The sequence below is a fragment of the Uloborus diversus genome, chromosome 8 (genome assembly GCF_026930045.1).
Source record: "Uloborus diversus isolate 005 chromosome 8, Udiv.v.3.1, whole genome shotgun sequence".
Classification (NCBI taxonomy): domain Eukaryota; kingdom Metazoa; phylum Arthropoda; class Arachnida; order Araneae; family Uloboridae; genus Uloborus; species Uloborus diversus.
The window spans coordinates 28,387,739-28,406,994 of record NC_072738.1 but is presented as its reverse complement, the minus strand read 5'-3'; positions in this window follow the sequence as shown (position 1 = coordinate 28,406,994).

Genomic DNA, 19,256 nt, shown 5'->3' with positions numbered 1-19,256 from the left:
TTAAACTGTTCCAAGTTTCCACTACACTGCTAAAATAATAAATTTTCCTAATATCCATGTTAGCCTGAGATTTAAAACGCTTAAAACAATGACCCCTTGTCCTGTTTTCAGTGATAAACTTCAGCCCCAATTTAAACAACTGAATCATGTCCCCTCGTTCTCTGATTTGCTCAAGACTGTACATTTCTAGCATTCTAAGCCTGGAAGGCTAACTAAATACTAAAACATTTTGTAACGAAATTGTTAAATTATGTCGTTCCGGACAGACAGTAATGGATTTTAAACTCAAACGCAGTCATGCAACTTGTAGCGATTCAGGAACCTTGTTCGAAAAAATGATTGAATTTCACGGGATATTGGTAGAAACTCGTGAAATCCCAGAAGCAATCAGAAGTTTCCAATTTCCTTACAGTGTATTTTGTCTTGAAAACGAGGTTCCTTGATGCTTTGAAACACGTGTTTGCAATTCAATCATACTTTCTGCATTCATAACGTAGATTTTCATACTGCTACAGGCTCAAATGTTCGATTATACAAAATGATGCAAATATTTATTGAACAGAAAGTGCAGTTGACTATTTTTCCCCTTAGATACTAACGCAGTTTGACTGATTTGAAATTTATCTCGAAATTCCTTTCTTCATATTTCCTACGTTTTCAAAATAAATACCTATAAAATTCAAGAATTTTCTCGCTGATCAGAAAATGAGTTTTTGATATTAAAGCTGCACTGTAAAAAAAATCCGTAAAATTTACAGAAAAAAACTGTCAGCCAGGACGCCAGTTTTCCTCCGTTTATTTTACAGAAATTTTCCGTATTTTTATTATTTATTCAAGCTGATTTATTATTTAATGAAGATTAAAAAATGATACTATACTTTCATAAATCCATTTCAATATTTACTATACTACTACGAAATACATGTATACAAAGGTACATTTCCGAATATGCCTCTGTAACAGATGACAAAAAAACATAATAATAAAATATTGATTAGGATGCAATGAAATGGAAGTTGCAAACGATTTAAGACTTACTCGCTTTAAATAAATATAAGATCAAAAACTCGAGCACGAGAACCAAAATCCAAACACGCGCTCGAAATTTCGAAGATTCGAAGAAAAACAAAGTATAACCGGTTACAGATTCAAAAAAACAGAGAAATCCTGTATTTTATTACGAACAGTTTTTTTCTGTAAAAAATACGGATAACTTCTTCAAAATTTACAGTTTTTTTTTACAGTGTGCTTTATTCTACAGGAAAGTTTTCACAAAAGAGACAACCCAATTCTTTAGGTTGCCCCTCAAGGGCACTTCTCTATCACGAAATCCCTTCAGCTAAAGCTGTGTTTACTTCCAAGTTTTGCAAACTCTGCGTTTTGAAAAATCACGAAAAGCTCATAACATGTGGTGATAATCAGTACATGAGAGGTGAAAAATAATTCCTACAATAACAGAAAAATGAATTTCTTTGTTTTAGTCGTGTTTCACTTCCGAGTATTTAAGTGAGGCAAGAATGGGAACCATGTAAGAAATTCCTCACAATTTGTTGCCTCAATTCCTTTTTCTTTTTCTATTTTTATTCCCTATTAGAAAGTAAGGCAAGAAATGTATTCACGTAAGTTTTTCCACTGAAATTGTGTTCTAAATTTTTATTTTGCTTTCCTCAAAATTAAAAACAAATGCGAATCCATAGATAGAATTGCATAGATATCAAAATTTGGACTATCGTGAGCGATGAAAAAAAATATAACAAAGAAAGGTTTTTTTTTTATTTCATTGTGTTGTGTTTTTACTTTTTAATAAAAAGTATAAGGCATGGATTGTAGTCACCTCAGATTTGAAAATGCAGTGATAACTACAAGGAATTAAAAAAAGAAAAAGCTAGAAACGCATAAATATGGAGATTTAGATGCAGTTTCATATTTTGAGGCATAAAAAAAAATTCATTCCAACATAAAATTAAATGAATATTTCTTTGCTTTATTGAGTTGTGCATCAAAAAAAAAAAAAAAAAAAAAAAAAAAACGAAACATCACTGATTACTTCCGGGTAACGTTCCGGGATTTCAAGAGTTTGCACCTATTTCTTGAAAAAAAAAATAAATAAATAAAGTGCAATACATTTTCCTGAATCGCAAGCAAGTTCCATGAATACTGATGATGTATTATCAGTACACAGCGGTGTGTACTGATCAAAATTACACGGTTGCTGGCCGTGTGCCAGCGTGCACAGCGGTGAAAAGCACTTTTTGTAGCCAGTGTAAAAATATATTCTTTATTATCTGCTTCTCCTTCAGCTTACACTCTAAAAACGATTCAGAAACGTTCCTGGAAAATAATGGGCATCTGGCGTGCCCAATTTCTGCCAGTAAGATACCTTAAAAAACCAGGAACGTTTTCTGCTAAAATTCAGTAACCTTCCTGAAATTATCCCGGAAGTCTCCTAAGAAATTCAGAAATCTTCCCATTTGAAACCCGGAACTTGAGAGTAAACTTAAGTGGGTATAATGTTAACAGCTGAGCCCTTTCCTAATTTATTAAGAAAGTTCTCTGAGTAATATTGCAAACATGGCCTAAGTTAAGCCAGAATTACAAGCAGGTATCGAGAATATTACTCGCTTGCAATTCTTGCTAAGCAATGTATAGTCCTTGCTTACTCGCTCCCTTTAGAAACTTAGTCATCATGGACGGACCGTAGTCGAAAGCCCATACACTTTATTAATACACTCAGTTAATATTTAAATTGAGATTTAAAAATATTTTTACAACAGTGAGAAGTCTGCATTCTTGTAACTTGTAGCAATTCAGGAAACTTTTTGACAATGATACTTGATTTTTCCAGGAAGTGGATTAAAACCATTGAAATCCCAAAACGTTACACGGAAATACTCAGTAGCGTTTCAGAATTTTTTTTATAGTTTACTTACGGCTTCTCCGGATTGGTTGAGCCGCAATGAAGGGCGAATACAGTCTCCTGATATTGCAACTTTAAAGTAATTGCTTGCAGATCCGTCTTAGTTTTGGCCATGTTTGCTTTAGGAACTCTTCTGGTATATCAAGAAGGTGACAAGCTTTGTTCTATATACATATAGCTGTTTTCACTAAAGGTTTCTGAGCTATTCCAGAAATATGACTGGCTTTGATTGGGTAGGCTTCTGAATTTTTCAGAAAGATTTCAGGCTAACTTCAGAACAGTTACAGACATTTAATGGGATATCTTCCTGTTTTTTCCAGCCAGATTGTGGCTGAATATTCGGCATTCGACTAAATCACTACTGAGTATGCCAAATAAAATCATGACAAGAAGTTTACGTGTAAAGATTTTAATTGCCAACTTAAGGCAGATATGTTTTTGTGCCGGCACTGTACTTCAACTGTTTCTAAACATGAACTACACTATAAAAACGATTCAGAAACGTTCCTTAAAGTAATGGGCAGCTGATGGGACCATTTTTTTCCAGTAACCTATCTTACAAAAGCCAAGAACATTTTCCGCTAAAATTCAGTAATCTTCCTGAAATTTATCTTGGAAACCTCCTAAAATTATTCTGAAATCTTCCTGTTTAAAGCCCATCGTGTCTCTGGAACTTCAGAGTAAACTTAAGTAGGTATAATATAATAGCTTGGCACTTTCCTGCGTTTTCAGGAAAGCTGTATTGTGAACATGGCCAAAGCTAAGACATAATTGCAAGCGAGTATCAAGAATTTTACTCGCCTTCAATTATTGGAAAGCCACGTTGTCCATAGACTGATTTGCGCCCATTGTACACCTTATCAGTCTGGACCGGCCGCAATCGAACTGAAGCCGATATACTTTATTAATACGTTCAGTGAATCTTTTAATTATTAGCTAAAAATATTTTTACAGCAGTGAGAAGTCTGAATTCGCGCGACTCGTAGCAATTTAGGAATCTTTTTGACAATAGTACTTAATTTTCCCAAGAAGTGGATAAAAATCACTGAAATCCCAGAATGTTACACGGAAATATTCAGTAACGTTGCGGATTTTTTTTACAGCGTATAGTTGGAGCAATCCTAAACTGACAGCGTCATAATTTTGTGATTAGGATCTGCCTAGCCTTCACATTGCTGCCAGGCTAGGCTTGCCCCAACTATAGGTAAGTGATTATAGGTTCTTTTCATAATCGTCAGTTACGGGCAAAAGATATTCCACGCTTGTTAACTTCTTCATAGCTGTATTTAATGTCGATTAAAAACACTATTTAAGTAAGCCAAATATGGAAGTATTTTCTATTTTCAAAGAAATATAAACTCGTAGAAAAGCTGTAAAGATTTCTGCAAACTGAACAAAAAACCTAGATTCCAATTATATAGCAATAACCATTCAAAAAATGGTGGAATAAGAAGGAAAATAACCTTGGAACGCTTGAAATGCAATTCTTCAACTGGCAATGCAAATCTGTTCACCTTTTGCTGCTACCAGAAGCTTAATAGCTCAAGATTTGCCCCCACGTAGCAAAGAAGAACCAGATACATTTGACATTTATGGCACCGTCGTTAATCGATGATCTTCTTCCTGATCGTTCTAAATGCTTCATTACTCCCCAGGTGCCCATTCTGGGGATTATCGTCTGGAGTGCCATTGTTTCAATCACAGGAAGCGTGCCCCAAAATAAGTAGCAGCGTTTCTCAAATTTTATTGCTTGCCTAATGTGGGGCAATCACTCTTCAACAAATATTTTCCACTAATTTTTCAAGAACAGATTTAAAATGTTAACTGAATCGAGCCGATAAGTGCATTGTAGGATTTTGTAGGATTTGCAGTCCTTATGGAACTTGGATTTCAACAGTTAAGCTTGACATCTCGTAGAAGTTATTTGAATTAAATGGCTTTGTACAATTTAGAATAGCTCTGGTGATTTTTTGAGTTTCTTCCTACCTCTTTATGTCTTTAGGTATTAAGTCCATATGGTTTGTTGTTGAAGATTTGAAGTCAGTCTGAATTAAATAGCTTTGTTCAATTCAGAATAGTTCTGGTGATTTTTGACGTTTCTTCCTACCTCTTTATGTCCTTAGGTATTAAGTCCATAGGCTGTTGAAGGTTGAAGTCAATCTGAATGAAATAGCTTTGTACAATTTAGACCAGCTCTGGTGATTTTTGGCGTTTCTTCCTACCTCTTTATGTCTTTAGGTATTAAGTTCATAGGGTTTGTTGTTGAAGGTTTGAAGTCAATCTAAATGAAATAGTTTTGTACAATTTAGAATAGCTCTGGTGAGATTTTTTGAGTTTCTTCTTACCTCTTTATGTCTTTAGGTATTAAATCCACAGGGTTTGCTGTTGAAGATTTGAAGTCAATCTGAATTAAATAGCTTTGTACAATTTAGATTAGCTCTGGTGATTTTTTGAGTTTCTTCCTACCTCTTTATGTCTTTAGGTATTAAGTCCATATGGTTTGTTGTTGAAGATTTGAAGTCAGTCTGAATTAAATAGCTTTGTACAATTCAGAATAGTTCTGGTGATTTTTGACGTTTCTTCCTACCTCTTTATATCCTTAGGTATTAAATCCATAGGCTGTTGAAGGTTTGAAGTCAATCTGAATGAAATAGCTTTGTACAATTTAGACTAGCTCTATTGATTTTTGGCATTTCTTTCTACCTCTTTATGTCTTTAGGTATTAAGTTCATAGGGTTTGTTGTTGAAGGTTTGAAGTCAATCTGAATGAAATAGTTTTGTACAATTTAGAATAGCTCTGGTGATTTTTTGGAGTTTCTTCATACCTTTTTATGCCTTTAGATACTAAGTCCATAGGGTTTGTTAATTGTTGAAGATTTGAACTCGATCTAAATTAAATAACGCTGCACATTTTATAAAAGTTCAAATGATTTCCGACATACTTATTTATGTCTGTATTTGTCTTTAGCTATTTAGTCCTAAGTTTGTTGGTAAAGATTTCAGGTCATGTTTGCGGGGCTGTACTCCAGCATCTGAGCTCGATATCGAGAAACTCGCAGTTGTAACCTGAATTTAATATCGTTGCACATCTGATAATAGCTCAGATGATTTCCGGGGTTTCTTCATTCCTTTAAATGGGTTTAGATAATAAGTAATTAGTGTTAATTGTTGAAGATTTTCAGCCAGGAGTAGCCAAACTTTTTCAGAAAAGTGACACTATCTGGGGGTCAAACCATATATCTGTGCCACTTTCAACTTTTCCAACATAGGGTAGATCGACCAGTGAATGAACAGTTAAGCACAATTTAATTTTTTAAAAACCCTAGAAATTTTAAATTCTATACTATACAGATCGTAATTGTTAAAACATTTTAATTGATCTATGTAAATATCTCTAAAAAATTGCGGGAACTTAAATGGTACCGCTTCCGACTTTTTTAGGTGTATAAAGAAAAAATGGCACAACGACCCAGTGAATGAACACCTCGAACCAGTAAATGAACACAAATTGGCCCAGTGAATGAACATGATAAATTTTGATTCAAAAAGAAACTAAGTTTCTTTGAGATCTATCTATATAACTATCTATATCTGTTTATCTATATATCTATCTATCTATTTATATATATACTTATCTGTCTATCTATCTATACATCTACTTAATTTATCTATCTATCTCTCCGTTTATCTACTTATCTATCTATCTATATATCTTTCTACTTATCTATCTACTTATCTATCTATATATCTTTCTACTTATCTATTTACTTATCTATCTATCTATCTGTCTATCTACCTAACTATCTACCTATTTATCTGTCTGTACCTCTAAATAGCTACCAATCTATTATACTAATCAATCTATTTATCTATCTATCTACCTGCTTTTTTACCTTTCTATCTATCTACCTATCTATATCTATCCACCTATCTATATCTATCGGTCTATCTACCTGTCTATATATCTACTGTCTATCTCTATATCAGTCTCTCTACCTAGCTATCTATCTCTATATTAGTCTCTCTATCTACCCATCTATCTATTAACCACTACCTATCTATTTATCTATCAATAAATCTATCAATCTATCTATCTACCTACCTATTCTATCTCTATATTTATCTACCTATATATCTGCTTACCTCTTATTTTTTTATACATCTATCTTCCTTTATCTATTTATCTATCTATCTATATACAAACATACATACATAGCTACCTATCTATTCTCTCTCTTTGTATATATATTTCTATTTCTCTATCTCTCTATCTACCTGTCTACCTATCAAGAGAGATAAAGATATAGAAAGATAGATGTAGGTAGGTAGGTTAATATACTGATAGGGATATAGATAGATAAAAGATAAAACTCAGTAAAAAGTGCATTCTTTGCAAAAACAAAAATAAAGAAATTATAAAATATTTAATGAAATACATAAATAAATAAGCATATAAAACTATCTGCATTACAAAAAAGTACGAAAATGAAAATATCTCAAAGAAGCTTCAAATTTCTTTTTAAATCAAAATAAATTTTGCCATTGTTCATTCACTGGGTTTTCGCAATTTTTCGTACCCAGTGAATGAACACCCCTCTACCTGAAAATCTACGCATTCTGCATTGACTGGAACAATTTAAATCCATAGCTTAAACATGTATACTTAATTTTTTTTTTTTGGTAGAGTTAAAAAATAAAATTTATCGATAAAAATAATATGTATCAAAATAATTGCTAGCACTAAACCAGCCTTATTATTTTGAAAGAGAGACAGAACGATTCACGGCAGTAAAAATTTCAAATTTTTTCCAGGAAAAAAAATACGTATCCAAACCAATCAGGTGTCAGATAGCTTAGAATAATAATAAAGATTGCTTTTGTAGTGAATTTATTCAGAAAAAAAATTTTGGAAGCTTATTTTTTTAAAAAAAATGACACGCTGTTCATTCACTGAGTGGTGTTCACTCACTGGTCGGTCTACCCTAGTATATCTGGGTGGCGAATCATAATGAATTTTTCTCAAATTTGCAACATTTGCTTGCAATCGCTTAGTGTATTTTGTAATAAATAACTGATACTTTATGAAGAATCCCTTAAGATTCATCGCGCTCCCGAGTTTCACTAAAATACAGTTCATCAAAATAAAGATATATTTTTAAATTGCTAAAACGCAGATCTGGATTTTTTAAATTTCTTTTTTTTTTTCCAAATTGGTTCATTTTACTTGGGTTTAAAGTTATGAAGGTTATGAATTGCTATCTTTAGCGTATGTGCAGTGAAAAATAAATTGCTTTAAACGTTCATATTATTCCTCCAAATTTTCCATTTTTTAAATTCTGTATTTTAGTATTATATTTCTCTTGTATGTTTTTAAACTGTCTGAAAATTTGGTAAGAGCTGATGAAAAACTTTCATATTTTTGAAGCAAATAACTTTCATATTTTTGAATTATATTCTTATACATTCGGCAATTTAAGTAGCACTTGCACGATAATATATAAATTAGTTGTAACTAATAAGTAGTTATAAGTTCCCAGATATTTACGATGAAGACTGATCAAAAATCGCTTTTGTTTCTTTAACATGTATCTGATCTCCTGATTGCATTGTTTTTATTGAAAAATGACAGCTGGAGCACATCTTGTGTGACAAAAGTTACAGAACAATTGTTCTCTTATTGCTGGAGAACTCCGTAATACTAAGTTTTTGTAAAGGTCCTACACCTTTTGGTTGTACACTGCATCTCTGTATACCTTAATAATAATTTTTTAGGGAAGATTTGGATAACATGGATTTTAAGCAGTTTTTTCAATTGTTAAAAAAAATCTGCAAACCAATGATTAAGTTGTAATGTATTTTGGCCTCGCTATTATTGCAAAAATAAAACGTGTATTGTCTAAAATTCGGCAATCGCGTCAAAATTCAAAGTATCTAAATATCCTTACTTGTTTTATTTTAATGAAAATATACTTTAAGCTTTGTTATATAAAATATTTCATATATTTAAAAGTAAAATTGAAATTTCTTTAAATTAAAATTCAAAACTGTTTAACATAGCAACTCAATGTAGCGTGTTGCTTGCTAACAATAACTGAGGTTAAAAAAAAGAAAAGGGGGGGAAAATTAGTTGAATTTTAAGAGTTTGAATTCAAATTATGTTTTTTCTATGCAATCACGAGTTGCGATAGGACCCTACTTTTTGGATTCCTTGTTTCTACTAGTGGCTTTTATCGCAAACATAATATGAATTTAAGACCTCAAAATTCAAATGAATACCAGGGTTTGGATGCTTTATGTTATAGGCTGGTTACTGTTTTGCGTAAATCGAGAAGGTCGTTTATAAGTAATTCGATTCCGAGGCATATGGACTCCTTCATCAAAAACATAGAAAAATACAAATCAGTGGACATTGACGTTATTCAACGATCAAGGTAAAACAATAAGCAATTCGTGAATGCTGAAAAAAAAATGCATAAATAAAAAAAAAAAAACCTGTTGCTAAAAGGCGATTCCGAATTTGGCCTTTTTCTTCAATCGTGAAAACAAAATATAAATATAAATGCCTCTGTAGATGAAACGAACAGTGTATTACAAAGTTAGCACCATAAAAGTACATGTATGAAATATATGAAATCGTTTACTTGGTTGTTATTTCTCAAATGTGAACAAAATTCTGAAACATTTATTTCTAAATGTCACATGTTAATTAAAAATATGTCTCCTGTTTCCGTATGTTAATAGAGAAAACACTTTAAATCAATAAAATTATGAGTTTAATGAAAATGTCTCAATTATATCCGGAGAGGAAAGAAAATATTTCGAAACATCACTCGCGGTAAGCGAAAAATTATTCTGAAGTTAATATTTATTTTACGGTTGAAAAGGTTCAAAATATAATCTTCCGTGTTAGAAATGTTATTGAAACGGAACGTTTGATGCATTTCCCGAAAATTTTTATTTTAAAGCACGATCTACAAATGTTTCTAAATGTAGTTGAATTACTTGTTAGGTTTCATCATTGTGATGTAATATTTTCGAGACATTTGATTGCAAAACGTTTAGTATTTCAGCAATGTAATACTTATGAACCAAAACACTTCTATTTTGTTAGCAGTGGCGTAGCTAGCATAGGTGACGTCAGGGGTGGTAATTTGTAATGTCATCCCCCCCCCCTACAAATGCAAAAAAAAAAAAAAAGTTTCAATTCTCTATGTAAACATGAAATTCATAGAATTTTCAGAAACAACTAAACTTGTGTTATAACGAAATTTTAAGTGAGTATTTTAAGTAAGATAATAAACGCTTTTTATCTAACTTACCCTCGACGCATTTGTTCGTCGAAAGGTCTAAGGAGGATTGTGAAATGGATGGCCCCTTAATTATTTGAAACATATCTCAAACAGAGGAAACGAAAAAAGGTTTCAGTTTTTACTTTCTTCTATATCTAATATATAGAAGAAAGTATTGGATTCGGGCAAATTTTCGAATTTCGAATTTTGACAGATTCGAACGTTTTGAGGTGCGCTGAATCCATTTCAACCATTTTTGAAAAATGTCTGTCTGTCTCTGTGTGTGTGTGTCTCCGTATGTGTGTGACCAGGTTTTTGTGACCGCTATACAGCAAAAACTACCGCATGAAATCGAACGAAATTTCGTACACATATGTACACCTATGGGAACCTCTGCGCATTGGTTTTTGGCGCAAATTCCTCCAAAGGGGGTGGAGCAATGGGACGTTTCTTGAGTTATGCGTGCCTGCTATTCCCCAAGAAGTAACTGGCGGAATCAAACAAAATTTGGTGCATATCTTGCCCCTAACAGTTACAGGTGCTGATTTAATTTTGGTGTCAATAGCTCAAACGAGGGTTGAGCTATAGAACGTTTTCATCGTCAGTTGTGACTGCTGTATCTCAAGAAATAATTAACGGAATGAAACAAAAATTTATCGACAAGTAGCCCATAGAGGCTATAAGAGCTGATTCTACTTCGGCGTCAATAACTGAAAGGGGAGAGGGCGCATTCGAACGTTCTTTTTTTTCCATTGTGAGTGCCATATCTCAAGAAGTAATGCTACGTTCTTCATGAAATTTGGAATAAATGTGAATCTATATGTAAACAGGCGTTGGTTCAATTTTGGCGCCAATGGCTTCATGAGGGGGGGGGGGGACTAATTTTTTTTTGTGTGAATAAAAATAGCTTTATAACTGCAACAATAAGGAAGATAAATAGTAATAGACTGTCATCTGCGTATTTCACGTGATTTTAATTGTTGGAAATTGACCAGAAAATCGCGATGATTTAAACTTTTTAACTGTTGCCATCTTGTGTTTGTTAGTAAATAAATTATTTCAAGCATGGCTTTTAAAATAATTTTCAATTTTCATTCCTAGCTTTTCTTTTGAGATAAATCGGGAATTGAGATGGTCGTCAAGTTTTGGCGTGTGTAAATTTGTTTTTGTTGGGAATATTGCTTCCCCGTCAAGTATGGGGGAGGGATTAGAATTATAAGAAAGATATAGAAGAAAGTTTCGTGATGCCACAACATACTAGTTTGGTATTAGAGGAAGTCACTACCAGGGCTAAGTATTGACAATATGAACCTAATCTTGAATATAGTATTCACTCCATGATGTGTGTGGTATGAAAGAGAGGTGGGTCCGGGGTTTGTCCCCCACCCCAGAAAAATTTCAACTTTGTAGCCTTTAAAATACATTTTATCTTCATATATTTGAAAACAATTGAAAGTCCACTTTAGATGTCACCCCCAGACCGGTGACACCTGGAGTGGACCACCTCGACGTTTCGTAGCGACTTCACTGTTTGTAGTAAGAGGGATCAAATTTTTATTACTACTTAGCTGTATTGATAGCTGGATTTTAGTTCGAGGGTCTGTCTGTTTGCACCAGTAAGAACCCAAGACAGATTTTTGCTGTCAGCAATAAAATTCAAGTTTTAACGTTGTCGTTACGTGTTTTCCTTTTCAATACAGAAGCACTTTTTTCATGTGTTGGTGAAAAAATTACAAGATTATCATATGGAGTTTTTATCGCATTAATTAAGCAAATAGTAAGCTTGCAACGATTAGACAGGAGAAAAAATCCGTAATCAAGTCATGGAAAACATCTTACTTGAGAAAGCGCAATATGATATATAGTGTTCAACAGTTCATATGCAGCTCAAGCTTTCACATTGAGGTTTATGCAACGAGAATTGGCGTGCTCAGGTCAGATACATTTTCCACTCCTCACCATTTTTAAGTTCTGGTTCTCATGGTTACGACACTTCGAACTTTTCCCCTACGTTGCTCCTGCAAATGTTATGCGTTGCAGAATGATGAATATGCAGATGAATTATCAAGTCAAATTGTAGAAAGACAAAGAAGGGGGCTAAAAGTAAAAATTTCTGAGCCTATTTTTTTTTTTTTTTTTGAAGTAGACTTAGTGACATTGGCTGAACATAATGATTTTTTGCGGAATTCAGAGAACAACTTAAAATTAACTGAAACTATGATGAAGTTATTCCGATCTCAAAGGGTTAGACCCTAATGCACTTATTTGTTTAATTGTAATTAAAAATGTATCAAAAACTCTCCAGATCGTTTGCAGTAATAGGTCCCTTCGGCGGGCATCATCGCTGATTGATAAATCAGGACGTGGAGGTTATGAGTAAGGGAGAGGAAAAAAAAACCAACATAATTACAGAACATGTATAAATCATTAAATAAAAGTTTGGTTGAAAACAAAGATCTTGTATATCGAACAGATTTGTCCTCTGGTCTAGACAAGTTTATTTATTGGGTTCCTGCCTCATTTTTCGTGTCAACTTTCAGAAATTCCTATGAAGAACCACTATAGTATCTCTTAGCTTTTTTTTTTTTAATTTCATATATCAATAAAAAATATTTTTTATGTTATGGTACTAATACCACAAGTTGAAAATACAGGGCGAGCACTAAGTACGGACCCTGATTTAAAAAAATCATGTTTTTGAACTTCTGCACAAATTATAATAAGCGATTGGTAAATTTAAAGATAACTGTACCACGTTTACCTGAGTGTGCAATATGTGAGCATATTGTACAAAATATTTTCAATTAAAAAGGCCCAGCGTTGGATCTTTTTGTTACTACGACAACGTCTGATAAATAATCCAGTTCGTTTCACATGTTTTAGAGGTCAATGGTTTGTTTCGCTGCAATATTGTGTTCTTGAAGTTTTGTAATGTTTTCGGCATCGAGAGTTGATACTCTGTCTTTGACGTAACCCCATTAAAGAAGTAACATATTGTGTGCAGTGATTGGATTACAGATAACACACTTGTCGTGTAAGTAGTATACAGAGGTCCTCGTGCTACGCCTCAGGCAAAATTGCTTTCCCCCCTTCCTCCCCCTTTTCTCGTAGAAGATCAGGAGGGTATTTTATGCCCTGAGGGCATAGAGTATTTTGTAAAAGGTTACGGGGGTGTATAAACTTTTTTTTCGGTGGCAACACTTTTTTTAACCCTTTGATATTACCGTAAAAGATGAGGAGGGGTTTTAATGCCCTGGGGGCATAGAGTATTTTGTAAAAGGTTACGGTGGTGCAGAAACTTTTTTTTCGGTGGCAACACTATTTTTAACCCTTTGGTGTTCGCGTAGAATGTGAGGATGGTGTTTCGTGCCCTGAGGACGTAATGTATTCATGAAAGGTGACGTGTATAGACACTTGTCAATCATCTGTATATCATATATATTAAGTCAAGATACATTACATTAGGTGCTTTAGCGCTAGAAAAGGTACATTACATTCTATTAGGTATTTGTGCACATTACATTATATTAGTTCGTTAAGCGCTAGTACGACACACATTACATTACATTAGGTCCTTTAGCTCAAAACAGGAGCATGCCCCTCCCCCTCCAAACAATAGTTTATTCACGTTTATTCTTGTCCGAACCTGTCCAGACAAGAATAAACAAGAATAAACTCGACCGACTCCAGACAATACCTCATAGCATGAACTGAAGTGAAGATAGACAGCTCTGAGTGAACTGAAGTGAAGGGAAGACTGAAAACTTTTCAACATTCTCTTTGGCAACGCTCATGTTCGATAGATCGAATTCACATCAATAGTGTGATCAGTCGAGTTGCAGTAGTCTTTGATAGAACAGTTACGCAAGATGGCACCGGTTAAAAGGCCTTTTAGTGAAGTAAGTTTTCCCTCCTATTGTTTTTCAGCATTACTATTTAAGATGAAGTGTTATTAATATTATTATTTTTTATAATTTATTTGTTCCGAAAAGAAAAGAAAAACCTCTTGATTATTTTGTATTAACTTTAACAGATCAGAAAAATTGTTTTGAGTAACCTGAAAACATTTGTTTTTATTTTTTAAATACAATTCTCAGCAATAGTTTCAATATTAATGATCATTTTTAACAAATGTTAAAAGGTGCGCGCCTTGTAGTACACTCTAATTTCAATGCAATATCTTTTATTCTCTTATTGCTCCTTCCAAAAAAGGAAACTTTCTTAAGCTGCTGCTATTTGTGTTAGTTCTGTTTAAGATATTTCGTTTGCTTATATCTTTTTCCTTTTACAAAAAAGAATTCTGAATGTTAATGAAATGAGAAAGTCTTTGAAAATCTTTTTCACAGAGCAACAGTTAAAGAAAGAACTTCGCTTAAAGAAAAGATGCAGCATTCTTGAGAGAAGTACGGTGTAGGTCACTAGCTGCCTAGGGTAAAATGGGGAAACTGAACAAAACTCAGTTAACAACGGCAGGAGCAGGTTTATACTTTCCCTGAAGGTTTTCAAAGTGCTTGGAGTAAAACAGGAGAACGCTTATACAATGATTTCAAAAGGAAAACACGATTTTGTTCAACCAGGTGTAGTAATGCACGAGAATGTTTTTACTATGGGGGAAAAAAAGAAAAAGCAACTTACCAAATTGTTCAAATGTAAAACTCGTCTCATTTTAATATATATACATAGGGGTAATAACATTGTTTATTTTCTACTCTTATTCATTTATTTTTTTCTTAAGTTATACTGTAAAAATACAGTATTATAACTTCTTTTCTTTTAAGAAAATGTATGCATGTAGTTGAAGAAAAAAAACAAATCTATTACACATTGAAATATTTTCCTTTCTACTTATATATTTTCTCTATGTTTTTTTTTTCAAATAATTTCTGCTAAATTTGTATTTTTGTTGATTTTCTATACAATCTCCACTGTTAACACTGATAATTCGGCTTTATCCTATCTCTTTTAAAAAGGCATGTGATATTTGTACTTTAGCTTAATAGGTCTGATGTATTATTATTATTACTTTTGCTTTGTGTTATGAATCACATTTGATTTGTTGAACTATTTTCTGCATATCTTTTAAAATTTATGTTGAAAGTAATTTATTGTTTTTACTTATTTAAAAAAAAAAAAGATTCCTTTTTATTTACTTTACTAAGTGTATACTTATACCTAGGTTTTCGGAATACAAGATTCAGTATCATTGGATTCAGATGATGATGATGTGAGCACATTTTTCTCTTCTCCCTTTCTAATATGCCTTTTTGTGTGTGTGTACATAAACATATATTTATTTTTATTTTTTAGTGTATGAGTGAGACATCTCAAGTTTTTGCTGAGAATCCAATCGAAGGAGCAGAAAACTATTTTAGTGACTCAGGTGACGAGTTAATGGGAGATGTAACCCAAATATTTTGTGAAAATCCCTTAAGGCTACCATTATACTACCAGATTGGTTCTGGATTTGAGGTAAATTTACTAGTATGTTAGTAAATGATTTTTAACTTTTTTTTTTTTTTTTTTTTTTAGGCCAAGTTATTTTTATGTGCTTATTTTTCAATTAGAACAACCCCAGCCCATCTTCAAGTGGAGCTCCCTACCTTGAGCTGCAAGCACACGATCGTGAACAGGTCAGTAAGCTTTTAATCTTATTTTAAAAACACTAGTTACACTTTCCACTTTTTAAAAATGTTTCCCTCTTCCCCGACAAACCAGTTTCATGTATTTATTCATATCATTTCATCATTTTTTTAGTTGGAAAATGCCATAGTAATCGAAGAAAGAAATAGAAGAAGAAATAGGCGATATAGTGCTGAGGAAATCACGTTTCGTGCTGGAATAGATGTAGATAGTCTTCCAGAACACGTACGGGAAACCCCTCTTGTTACAGCGGTCGAGCTGGTGCGAGTACTAATCAGGCGAAGATGTAGTGAAGGTAATTATTATTATTATTATTTTGTTTACTTTTTTGTAGGAGTAAAAGTTCAATTTAGCGTTTTCTTTAAATAGTATGACTTACTTTTTCTCCCCCTTCTTTTCTTCTCATTTCTCTTAGGATTAGCCCCGAATGATCTAATACGTTTCTGTATAACTGCAGATGGTTTGGATAGGCCCATATCAACGACATTAATGTCAATTTCCACCTTGACTGTAGAACGTGTCGTCGCAGTAATTATGAAAGTTTTACAGTCCCATGAAGAAATTAATTTGAGCAGTGGCTTTACTGTAGATGTAATCACAGTCAGGAGAGATATAGGGGCAGGACGAAATCGTAAATTATTACAATATGATACAGATCGCCTGGAAAAAAAATCCATCGTTTCAGTTCCCAGCGATGACGAAGGCCTTTGCTGTGCAAAAGCAATAATATATGCTTTGGCACACCTTGAAGGGGACATAACTAAAATTCGCTCCTTCAGAAATCCTGTAAGACCAGCCCTGCTGGAGAAAGCTAAAGACTTACATGATGCTGCTGGAGTGGAGAGAGGGCCTTGTACCTATGCGGAGATTGCCGTTTTTGAGGAATACTTGGATCTGCAGATAGTGGTAGTTTCTACTGAAAGTCTAAATAAGGTACGTTTTTTTCTATGAAATACATGTTTATATAGTAATAGCATGCGTTTTAAGATTGCCTTTATTAAGTAAAAAACATATCATTTGGGCTGCTTAAATGTGATTAAAATAAAATGATTTCATCAAAGTGTTCTAAAAACTATATGTTTTTTTTCCCTCAAAAAAAAAAAAGGTTTCTTACAAAGGAAAGGACAGATCTCGAAGGATCAATCTGTTTCTCTCCAAAGGACACTACGACATCATTAAAAGCATGAAAGGCTTTTATGGCACGAATCATTACTGTGAAACGTGTGAAAAACCTTTCCAAAACCTTGAAGATCACAGATGTCCTGAGGCATGTCCTATTTGTTTTGATGGAGATTGTACCGCTGAAGTACCACAGAGATGTAAAGACTGTGATCGCTTGTGCAGATCCCAAGAGTGTTTCGATAGGCACAAGGCAACTCCAGGAAGACGACAGCTTTCTTTTTGTGATAAAGTAATTATTTCTCTGTTTTTCTCGAAGAAAAACTTATAATATATATACATATAAAACTTATATTCTATTTGGTTTCTTTTTAGATGTACCAATGCAGAAAATGCGAAAAAGTAATACTCCGCAGAAACTGTCCGAAGGCACTGCATGAGTGCGGTACATTAATGTGTCCATCCTGCAAGATGTTTGTTGTCCCTGAACAGCACCAGTGCTTCCTTCAGCGCATTCCTGCAAAAAAATCAGTGGAAAAATTTATTTTTTTTGACATGGAGACTGATCAGTCGTCAGGAACTCATCTAGTGAACTTTGTTGTTGCACAATATGCCGATGAGACGGAGTTCGTCTTTAAAGGATATTCCGCCTGTAACGAGTTCTGTACATGGTTATTTTCGCCAAAACACAAAGGGTACACTATCATAGCCCATAACATGCAGGGGTAACAGTTTGACTTGATAAATTTCTTTTTTTCTTTATGATTAATAATAACATTTGATATTGACTTTGAGTATTATTTCTCTTACAGTTTCGATGGCCAATTTATTATGGCATGGTTGTTGCAACAGGGGACAGCACCCGATGTTATACCCAATGGAGCTAAAGTAATGTCCATTCGGCATCCAGCATTGAACATGAGAATAATTGATTCGTTCAGCTTCATGCCAATGGGACTGTCGAAGTTGCCTATTTCCTTCGATTTGCCAGAGCTCAAGAAAGGATTTTTCCCACATCTTTTTAATACGGTTGAGAACCAAAGTTACATAGGAAAAATACCTGCAATTGAATTTTATTCTCCAGAAACCATGTCAAGTTCTACGAGAGAGGAGTTTTTGAAGTGGCATGAGGAGCAAAAAAATGTCCTTTTTGATTTTCAAGCAGAAATGCATGCATATTGCAGGTACCTGTTTTTTTTACTAAATGCTTTTTTTCATATTATCTACTTTTCTTTTTGTTACTTATGTTGACACTTATTAATTATTCACTTTACAGATCTGATGTGGATATCTTGAGAAAAAGCTGCCTTGCATTCAAGAAAGGATTTCAAGAAATTTCTGATGTGGATCCCTTCTCGTAAGATATTTTATTTTTCCAAAAAAAAAAAAAAAAACAGACAAAACTGTTAATGTATGACAATATAATACCATATGAACTGAATTTCAATAATTTTGTTATTTCTAGTTACATAACTATAGCGTCGGCATGCATGGCTGCGTTTCGCTCCAAGCATATGATGGAGGACACCATTGCCATGATTCCAGTTCACGGTTATGTGAATAGTACAATATACAGTCCTGACTCAATCCGCTGGATGGATTTTGTATCTCAAGAGGAGCAGGTATTTATTCAGCATGGCCTCAACAGAGAAGGAGAGGTGAGAATTGGTGGACATTCTGTAGATGGATATTGTGAGGATACAAACACAATTTATCAATTTCATGTAAGATTGCATTCTCTCTATCTAACTTAAAAGTAACTGGTTAAAAAAAATGTATATTTATAAAACAAATGTACTTTTTTAGGGGTGCTTTTACCATGGATGTCCAGACTGTTTCGATGAGGAGTTGGTGAATCCAGTGAACGGTCAACTAATGCGGAACTTGTACAATAAAACCTTAGAGACGACATCTAATCTGAGAGCTCTAGGACATACTGTAGTAGAGAAATGGGAACATGAGTTCAAAAATGATGTGAGGAAAGATAACAGCCTGAAAGAGTTCCTGAGAACTCATGAAGTAGAAGATCGGCTGTGTCCCAGAGATGCATTTTATGGAGGCAGGACGAATGCCGTCAAGTTATTTCACGAAGGAAAGGCCAAATATGTGGATTTTACTTCACTTTATCCATGGGTAATTATTAACTTAGAACAGTTTCTTACATTTTTATTTTTGCTTGTTTATATATGTTTTTGTGTAAAAATGCGTTTACGTGTCATTTCCCTAATTAACATTTTTTTTTTAAATTTTGTTTTTAAAAGGTAAACAAATACTGCAAATATCCCGTAGGG